Source organism: Conger conger, chromosome 15 (assembly GCF_963514075.1).
Source record: "Conger conger chromosome 15, fConCon1.1, whole genome shotgun sequence".
Taxonomy (NCBI): domain Eukaryota; kingdom Metazoa; phylum Chordata; class Actinopteri; order Anguilliformes; family Congridae; genus Conger; species Conger conger.
This window is the reverse complement of record NC_083774.1, coordinates 10264972-10275894: the sequence shown is the minus strand read 5'-3', so window position 1 is coordinate 10275894 and position 10923 is coordinate 10264972.

Here is a 10923-nt window from a genome sequence, read left to right as displayed (position 1 = left end):
CTCTCCACTGTAAATTTTGGGACGTGAGCAGCGGTGGAACAGATTCCCGTTCGCCCTGGCGCTGACTGTTATTTTGCTTCATACCGCACGACTGCCGCATTTTAATGCTGAGCCCGTGCTGCTGTCAGTTGTCGGTTTTCTGGCGTTGTGATTGGCCTCCGCTCTTCCCCATGCTGCCACCGCCGTCACCACAGCCAATAAGAGCGGAGTTCAGCTCCAACCACAGCATCTTGGGTTTCGCTGTGGGCTGCATTGTTTTGCAGAAAGGAATCTTTGAGTTGGGAAGAGAGGAGCGGGATGAATTTGTGGGAGGAAGACGCGAACACACTAGAAATGTGAAATGTTTCTGGAAGTGTCACTGCGGTTAAAGCTGAAATATGTATACACACTTTTTCACAAACTTGCAAGTGCACATACAGTTATTTGAATACACAGTATGCATGTACAGTATGCACATGCATGCACACACATGCACACACCTGGCAGCATATCAGATCAGTAAATATTGTACCGCAGGTAAATGTGGTTCAATAACATCTGAACAAGACACACTTAAAAACTGTATCATGTGTCCCGTTGGCTGCAATCCACAACAGTCTGACAAAAGCAAAGTCAGTCTTCCCTCATTTACACATCATTTCATTTCTGACCCCTGAACTAAAGGATCAAAGGCTGCCTAAGGCCTCATCTTATTTCACAGCAGTTTAAGGGAATCTGAGAAAAGAGCTGAGCGCTTCAGATTCACACCATGATAAACACTGAGTCACTGAGGCTGGGAGTACTTTACTAATGGTGAAAAACCACAGGCCGCCCATTCACAAACATGCCCTTGTGTTCACATCAACCGGGAACAAATGCTTCAATGGTCGCAGAGACAACTGGCAGAAAATAAAGACGCTGGCTAGCTTTGTAACAAAGAGGGATGTGTGGAGATACACAAAACACATGTTGCACCAAAAGTCCCAGTGCACTCGTTAACACTCAGAAATACACAATCAAACCTGGCTTTGTAGACAAGTATAGAGAACACTTACTCAGCAATGCAAACTAGGGACAGTACTGCTCTGTATCAGGCAACACATGCTGAAATAAAGAAATCTTATTTTCCAATAAACACTAATTTGATGTCAGTTTTCCTTCTCATATAAATGATAATGAATCAGTGGAAATATAGTGACAACCAATATCATTATGACGATCTTAACTGACCCTTTTTTTAGCTTTAAGCTCAAAACATAATTATCCAATATACAGAGCATCAGAACTCAGTCCAGCAAATTATGTTGTGTGTGTGTGTGTGTGTGTGTGTTTGTGTGTGCGTGTGTGTGTGTGTGTGTGTGTGTTTGTGTGTGCGTATGCATGGTGTAAAAATTCCTCTTTGTTCATACTTATAGTTTAGTGTAAAACAGTGTCACTTATGAGAGCATTTTTGATTTGGCAGGCCTTACTCTGGCCTTAAGGGCAGCTATGACATTCACCAGAGGAGATTATAATTTCAAATGAGCTTTTAAAGCACCCCCAGGTGGACAGGGGCGGATCAATAGGAATAGGCTCGGAATAATCGATGGAATAATCGGAAATAGACACAAATGAGAGGGCTTCCTTTCAGCGCGGGGAATCAATGCCCTCTGTTAAGTGGCGGGGATGCAGCTCCATTAATAATCGGCTGCCTGGCCAGATTGTGTCTCACTCCTGCTCAAGTGGATCACGCACTGCAGCCAGGTGGTTAACCACATGCTACCCCCAACCCCCGCCCCGCCCGCCAGGATGAGCAAACCACGGAAGAGCGCTTGATCGTCAGGGCTGTCCCCCCCCCCAGTCAGTCCCCAGCAACCCCACCCCGCAAATCTCAAATCTTCACCATCCACACCTCCCCCCCCCCCCGTCCCGGCACGACCCCCCCAACAGCACAGCAGGGAACTCTGGGAGGTCAAATACTTCCCCTGTGTCCGCCCGAGACTCAGGCACAGCAGTCTGGCCAGGAGGGGATAGCGCGCGGCACTTTAACCGGGAGAGGAGAAAACCTAATCCCCCCTCATTAATTCTTTAATGTGGCACACATCCTCGGATGTGTTTAAACTACGGCAAAGGTAATAGCATTACAAATGCCCCCGCGCTCCATGGTGCGCCCGCTGCACTCGCCGCGTGGAGAGAGAGAATAATAAGCAGCAGTCTCTCGCCCGCTTTCAAGTAAAGCCCGGGCTCAACCCACGGGGTAAAAATGTTAAGTGAGAGGAAAACAGTGTGCCGTCTGACAGTGGCGCTGGTGGAAGCGTTTGAAGGCCTGTGTCTGCAGGCCACGGATGGGCCTCCAATGGGCGCCCCGCCTTCCCTGCTTTGTATACATTTCTCATACTGGAAGCAGTGGGCAAATGCGCAAACAAACAATGCCGGAATATAAATCAACTACTATATGCCCGCCTGAAAGATTCATATCTGAAGTCTGTTTTTGCATCGCTGTAGTTTTTTGCCATTTCAAACTTTGGGGTTGGGTGGGTGGGTTGGTGGGTGGGTGGGGGAAGGGGGCGAGTAGAGAAAAAGGAAATGCAGTACAAATAAGACGCACCAGCTCTATGATCTGGCATTCTGTCTATCTATCAAAGGGCATAGAATAAACAAGCCACACGAAAACACGGTGAGCAGGCGATAGATCCCCAGGCCAATCCCCTGTGGAAGGCTTGCCTGAGCCCCGTACAAGTACTGTTGTGTTAATGCAGCCTGCCGAAGCAACCGACTGAGTGACAATACTCTGTGACACGCCATTAAAACAGCTTTATTTGTTTGTTTTTACCCCTAAAAAACGTACATGTAAAGTGGAGGAACATGAGGCAGCCGTCTCCTTCCGGCGAACTTGATAAGCTTGCTCTGTCTCCCCCTGCTCCGCGGGCTTATTACTCCAGCGACACTGGGTTCTTGCCTCCTCGCATCGAGCCACCCCATGAATAATATACGATTTTGCCACCGCTACAGGGATGAAAGCGCACACTATGCAAGTCGGGGCGGTGGCGGATTGAAACACGGAAGGGGAGCACAACACAAACGGAGCGGGAACGAGAGATCGGCGCGGTGCAGAAGGCAGACCGCAAACCCCGGTCAAAGGGCCCCGGCACGTCTGCGGCGCCCCCGCCCACCGCTCCCTCTCCCTCTCTCTCCCCCCGCGCGCGCGCTCAGATCTAACCCGGTGACGCCGCGCGTCACTGTCACGGGCGCCTGAAAGGGCCGCGCGGAGCGCTAAAGGCTGCCGGGACCAAGCGGCGGCAGGGGAGCGGCCTCTCTGGAGAGCCGATCTGGAGCTGTCGCGGCGCGGTGCGCGCTCACACGCCCCGTCTTCCCTCTGTGGGGATGTCATCTTTTCCCCTCAGGTTGAAGGAGGGGAAAAAACAAACGCTACTTTTGATTATCGGGATCCTCTTCTTACCTGGGCGCCTTTGGCAGAAAGGAGAACATTGTGAACAGAACATGTGTCTGGCTTTGGCTCGACTAAACAAGCACAAAGAAATGGAAGTCTGTGGAGACGCAGACACGCAGACACACACACACACACACACACACACACACACACACACACACAGAATGCACACGACACCCAGCACTTCTGCAAAGGATTAGGCACCAAATGTGTTGCTGGATACCGCTTCACGAAATCTAATAATTAAAAAAAACTTTTGCACATGCTTCATGCTGTTCCCCCCCGTGCCTCCCAGTTTTACATCACAAGAACAGCTGTTGCAAGATCTTAGATTTCATAGATGTTTGTTTTAAATAACAAGCTAGTACACATTTCAAGTACAACAGTGATGCAGGCAAGCAGGCATTCAGTTACCACTGTGAATGTCTAGTGTTGTATTACTGTATATAAAAAACTATTCACCAATAAATCCTCTCCAGAGATATCTGAATGGCAACAATATATGTCAACTCATTTTCTTTTACTTTGTGTTACCGATATGCAGAGGCACACAATGAAATAGCACATTTCATAGCTTAACTCTAACTCCTACACTTTATTACCAATGCACATGGTTAAGATTGACAGCTCTCATTAAAAGAAGGGCTCCTTTCTTCTCAATAGCATAAGGTTTACTTTACAGGAACTTTAACATTGCCTTTTGTGGGGTTAATTACAGGGTGAACTGATTAGGGGCCCCTGAGACATGTAGGTGACAGACAGACTCGACCACGTAACCCAAGTAACCTTTTAATATTACATCTCCCCCCCTTTTGTGTTTCGCCAGTATACTAATTTTGCCCGCAAGGTGATCCTTTATTTACTTTTTTGTGCAGGAACAATCAAAATACTTTGGAATCCAGTGGCGACGAAAAGCGAACAAAGGGGGTTAAGGGATCGTTTTACTCGGACGGCGGCTTCAGCCTTTGGCAAACAAAAAGTGTCAGAGTTCCAAAACAATGACCGTCCGGCCAACGGGCCAGCGGGCCAGACGGGGAGCAGATGACACACCTCTCCAGTCATTTAGCACGCCGCGCTAGGCCTGCGCAGGCCTTCCCATGCGTGATGTATAAAACAAAATATGTGCTAACCATATTAAAGAATACACTAATCCTCTGTTTATTAAGGGCAGGGTAACTTGACCGTCCTAATTAAATGGAGATTAGAGGGCAATAATTTGGGTAAACGTCAGTGTCACACGCGGCATGCCGTGCTTTCTAGGAACATATGGGGCATTAAAATGTGTGAAAGTGTCGAATACACGATCGCACACTGCGTTGCTCGCCAATCAAACACAACTGTTTGTGACAGCAAGCTGTACTTAGCTAGGAATTGATACTGATACTGATATTTTGAGGGAGAACCTTCTCACATCTTTGCATCACAAAAAGTGGTAGACTATGATCTTCCACATCAACGCTGGCACTTATTAATTCACCTGGGTATGAAAACATTTGATAATGTGCACATAGAAATCAGCCACATCGACTTTTATACCTCATACACTCACTGAGCACTACTACTATACTACTGATTACAGCTACTTATTCATGTGATTATCTAATCAGCCAATTGTTTGGCAGCAGTGTAATGCATACAATCATGCAGATATGGGTCAGGAGCTTCAATGAATGTTCACATCATGCATTAGAATGGGGCAAAAAGTTTATCTCAGTGATTTTGACCGTGGCATGATTGTTGTTGCCAGACAGGGTGGTTTACGTATCTCAAACTGCTGATATCCTGGGATTTTCACACACAACAGTCTCTAGAGTTAACTCGAAAAACAAAAAACAGAAATGCCTTGTTAATGAGAGACGTCAGAGGAGACTGGCCAGACTGGTCAAAGGTGACAGAAAGATGACAGTAACGCAAACAACCACACATAACAAAAGTGGTATGCAGAAGAGCACCTCTGGCACACAACCTCTAAATGGATAGGCAACAGCAGAAGAATTAATAAGTCAAAAAAATAAGTCTAATAAATACCTAATAAAGTGCTCACTGAGTGTTTGTGCTTGTCTTTGACGCCTGTGAACCTAATGATCAGTCATATACTATCACATACACTGACTATCATTTCACACAGGTAACAGGTAAATTAGCGGTCTCCCTCTCGCTCCCTTGTGCCTCACCATAGCTCCAGGTAAACCTCTCTTACATCCATTGTGTAGACTGCCCCCTGTGTGTTTGTTTTTGGCTCCAAAATCTAAAGAAGGAATAAATCAAAACAACGGCCCTGCCCTTTATCATGAATTATGTAGGCGGGTGACCCCGAGGCCTCCCTGGGGCTACGGCCTGAACCCTCTGACCGGAACATCCAGCGTCCTGACAATCTGACGAGTGGATGGCGGCGTATTTCACTCCGCGGCCGGCCGCGGCCGCGCAGACTCAACGGCACATCCTCTCGACGGAGACGCTAAACGGAGACAGCCGAGGGTGGTCACGTGACTTACGCTGCTCCCGGAGAGGGCTGTTCGGCTGTTTGGCTGGAATCGCGCGCATATCCCTCCGCGGCCCCAGGACCGCGTTACACTAATCATCAAAGCAATAAACATAGCAGCCCTCCAGTCCCGCCTCCCGCGCTTATCACCAAAAGCACATCTGAGAGCAATCATACGCAGTTACACTCACTTACAATCCAATCACGGCCTATTTTATTGCAGTTATCTGCGAGGGTATCTTTTGTCATCTAACATTTGTTTGATCCCTCCTAATAATGTGGCTGATAAGATAGGGAGGCTGGGTCTCTTTGTACGCCAGTTAAACATTAGAATGACGCCTAGTTTCTCCAGGTCCTGTCGCTGGTTTCCATTGTGAGGGCTGTGTCTGGGTCAACACACCTGCTCACCTGTTGGACAGCGCTCCTCATAGACATCAGCTGGGGCAAGGTCTAGCAGGCAGGTAGGCCACAAAAGCATCAAACGGAGCTTTGTGTTGATTGAGGTGACAAATGCAGATTTATCACCCTCTGGCAGACACGGCATAGAATTCAGAAATAATTCACAGCGAGTTCTGCCTGCAAATACATAGATTAGCTGTAATGAAAGCCTTTGAAGAACAAGAACAGTTAAAGAGGCATAGCTCTAATTTGTTTTGGTCTATTTTGCCCTAAACGTCAAAGAAACCAGAGCGGATTCTAAAACTGCCTCAGAAGTACTAAGATGGTGCAAGTGGGCATGCTGTCTCTATTGGCTTAATAATTACCCAGTATTGGGGGAAAATATGCTGTAGGACCTGACAGCACCATGAATAATATGCATATGGCCATATTCAATAACATTCAAATAAGGACAGATGTAACTGTCCAGGAGAATCCCACACTTACTGTGAGCTACGGTAGTGAAAACGAACAACAACAACCACAACAATGACAACAACGGCAACAACAACAACAACAGCAACAACAGCAACAACAACAGCAAAATGCACTGGGTGTCAAACACTAAGCGTGAAGCAGAGTGGAGCTTCTTCAGCGCCCTGCTATTTACACCTCGGAGCACAAAGGATGGTGTTCCGGCCCATCAGCAGCTATCTGATAGAAGAGCAGCAAGAATAATTCTCCTCTCCCCTATCTGTGGCAGGGATCAGATTTAAATATTCAAGGCCTTCCCGCAGATAAGGCCGCTCTTGATTAATGTGTTGAGATGTGCTGATACCTGTAGCCTGTTTGATCAATGCCTTGCGAGGGGGAGACAGTAGTAGCTTTCAGCAAGTGCACTAAAAGGTCCTAGGGCAGGCCGTGATTAATGCCTGTAAACTGCCGGGGTCAAATTCAGCCCCTCATTCACATGCACTCTTAGGAGAGGTCAGCGCAGTCATTAGTCACCCCCAGCGCTGCCAGGTGTATGGCCTAAGATCACCCTTCGGGGTGGGCATAGTGACAACATGGAGGCTACTACGGGGGGGTAGTACAAAAATGCATCATCACCACTGCAGACTGCAGGTCTTCATCCGCTACACCTGAGGGACAGACAGCACTAGGTAATTTTTCTTTCCATTTTTAGACCACAGGCTGAAACTGACCTCATCCGTGCAACTTGCTGACAAGCTGACGGTCATGGTCAAGGCAGAACAAACTCCAGATGAACCATCTGCACTCAAATATAGACCAAAACATTCCCATCAATCCCATGAGGCAATAGTGGGGTATTGTTACCGCTTTCTGTGATGGACCTCATTGGAGTCACTCAGGGACCAGCAGAACTGACCAGACTAGACTCCTGGCTAGCCTAGTCTCCTGTCTTTTCTTAGTTATAGTTACACGTTGCAAATATAGACCTCTTTTTGTGTTTGCATTAGTATTAATATTGTATTTGTATTCATATTAGCATTGGAACGACTAATATAATTGCTATTATTATTAGCATTCGTATTTCAATACATATTCCAAGTTTCATATCTAAATGTAATCTGAGAACTAAGGGTAGGGCACCATGCTACACGCGAGAGGCTACTGCTGATTTGTAAGCACACACAATGGTAATGACAGTTCAAAACATTTATATAGTGTATTTATTTTTATACACTGGTTGCACCTGTAGTTTTTATCAGATGGAAAAAAAATTTTTTTTTCAAGATTTGTCATTATGAATCTCCCAAATAGTACTCGCCTACTCAAATAAATGGTTCCACCCATACGATGAACAGCTCTATAAACTTCATCCACTGCTGAATGAACTGCCTACACAAGGAAACACAGACTCTTTACAGAGAGCAGAGGCAAGCCACAAGGGAACCCTTTCTAAAACACACAAAGAAATACACTTTTTTTCCCCCCTCTTCCCCAGTCTGGGCACTGTAAACAGCTTGCTCCAATGATATTTTATTAATGGTATAGTTTAATTAGTTTAATTAAAGAAAGCCCCCATCTTTCTGCATAATTTCCCTTGTTTAATAAAAAAATCCCAGTTGATGTTTATATACAGGGAGAATCCCGCCTCAGGCACTGTGGCTTTATAGGAATTACTGTATGGAATTTATCTTAAAGGAGGATCAAAGCCTGGCAGCTGAGCTTTTTATTTAAAAGCGGGGTTTGGCAGGCTGACTGACGGCAGACTGGCATAATCAGGCAGGCCCAGGCCTCAGCGCCAGAGCACAGTGGAAGCCACCTGGCACCAGGTGCCCTGGGTAACAGACGGCACCGTCTTCAAGGAAAACCACGGACGGAGGGGCGCTCCGTTTCACGCGGTGCGATGCTGTATCGCCGCCGCCCGTGTTTCCCTTTCTAAGAGGAATTCAGAGATCACTTCAGTGTGTCTTCTCGCAAAATCGCGAAATGTGGAATCGCACGGACGGTAAGGGAGGGGGGAAAATGAAAACAGTCAGTTTAGATTATGATGAATGAAGTCCATTGCATGCATTTCCTATTGTCCTTCAGCACAGCTTGCCCGGGGGTGATTCATGTCAGACCTCAGACTTGGTGCATGAACCCTTGACCCTAGCTAAATAACTAAACATGCTTATCCAATCTGAGAATTATTGACATTCATGTCAAATTTCATCTGACGAAGGTGAATGCGTTTTTTTTTGGAAGTGTAACCCAGGCAAATGTCTTCGGTTGGTGCACCAAATGCATATTATGTGTAAAGCTTTTAACATGATTTGTACTTCCAACTGAACACGTTCCCAGGGTTGGGTTTCTTCAGGGATGAACTCTGGGTGTCCCATCTCATCCATTTTCTTTGGCATGACATAAAAATGGATGCCTTTATTTATTGCATGCTTTGTCTTGCATAAATATCTCTCTCGGCTTCCTGACAGACTGTACATTCCCGATAAAGACAATTAAATATCTCTGTTTTGTAGAAAGCAAACGTTACCATTGACTCCATCAATCCACGCATCCATCCATCCATTTCCTAACTGCTTGCTCCTGGTCAGGGTCATGGAGGAACACACTGGGTTGAGTGAAGGGCAGGACTACACCCTAGGCAGGTCACCAATCCATCGTAGGGTCCACCCATCATTCACTCACACATTCATAGCCCAAGGACAAATTAGACACTCCAATTAACCTAACCTGCCTGTCTTTGGACTATGGGAGGAAATGAGAACACCTGGAGGTAACCCAGGTGGACATTGGGAGAAAATGCATACTCCACACAGAAAGGCCTGGATTGTAACCAATGACTGTACAAAGCATTTATTTTTTCATCATATAAACTGGTAACCTGAACATACATAACCATTATAACCTCACTGACGATAAAAAACCAAGCTAATATATCAGGCACATGATCCCACACAGCTGAAGCCAGAGAGTAACTGTATGTAAAAAATAAAAAAATAAAAAAACACACTTTTTTCTGACAGGTTTTAAATACAAGCAGCTCCACAGCAGATTTTTGCTCGGAGCAACAAAAGTGACTTTGCTTATGTTATTCCATCATTAATTAACGGCAATTAAAAATATGCGCACATGCAAAAAGCATTATTCATATGAGCATTGATGCATTGACCTCAAATCTGTGCTGGTATGATTCATCACCGCTCCATTAAGATTAACAAACTTGGAGAAACACATTTCTTTTGCGTGACAGAGATCCCCGGCACGCTACCCGGAGAGCCTGCAGCAGGGAAGGCCTTGGGAAGTCCTATTTGTAACGAGACGTTCAGAACGCTCATCGACTGCTGGTCTCTGTGGCCCACCTTCAGTGTAAACCCCTCCGTGGCTTTGAACTAAATGACAGCGGAGAACTGCTGGGACCACATTACTATTCAAATGATTCAACATTAATAATAATATCTTTAATACTAACATTAGTAACTGCAATAATTAATGTATGAATAATCACTATTATGAAAAGCATTATCAATAATTGTATGAATAATGTACATGCATAATGAATGAGAGTTGCCTGGAGGCATTATCTGGCGTTTCGCCTCTTCTGCACGAACACATGGGCGACATTGTAGTGCAGGCAATGATGATCAAATAACAGCATGCGCACTACTGCCCTAACACTGTCTGGGGTTTTTTTTTCCTCTTCTAAAGTGCGGCGAGCACGTCTTTAAAGAGCTGCCACTCTTACATGTTTCATTTGAATTCAGATGCGTCTGAGTCTTATTGGGCTACGGCGGGAACCTGGGGTGAGGCGCACAGGGACAAGAGGCATTTGCATTCACACGCTCTCCCCCACTTTATCAGCGCTAATAAATGCTACCTGCAACTCTGCCACTTTCACCACCACTCGTCTAGATTAAACATTATCGCACCACACCTGTGTGAATCTGCCCGCCATTCATATGGAGATTCTGCTATCATGGGTGTATGCATATGATGTGTGATGTAAATGGACGTTGAATTGTTGATATGTTATCGTACTTCTTATTATTATTATTATTATTATTAGCAGTAGTAGTTATTATGATACCTATACTATTCAAACACATGCACAATGAGTCAAATGTACACACTCGTTTTCTTTTGTATCATAAATTTCTATCTGACATAACGGTAATGTTTGCATTCC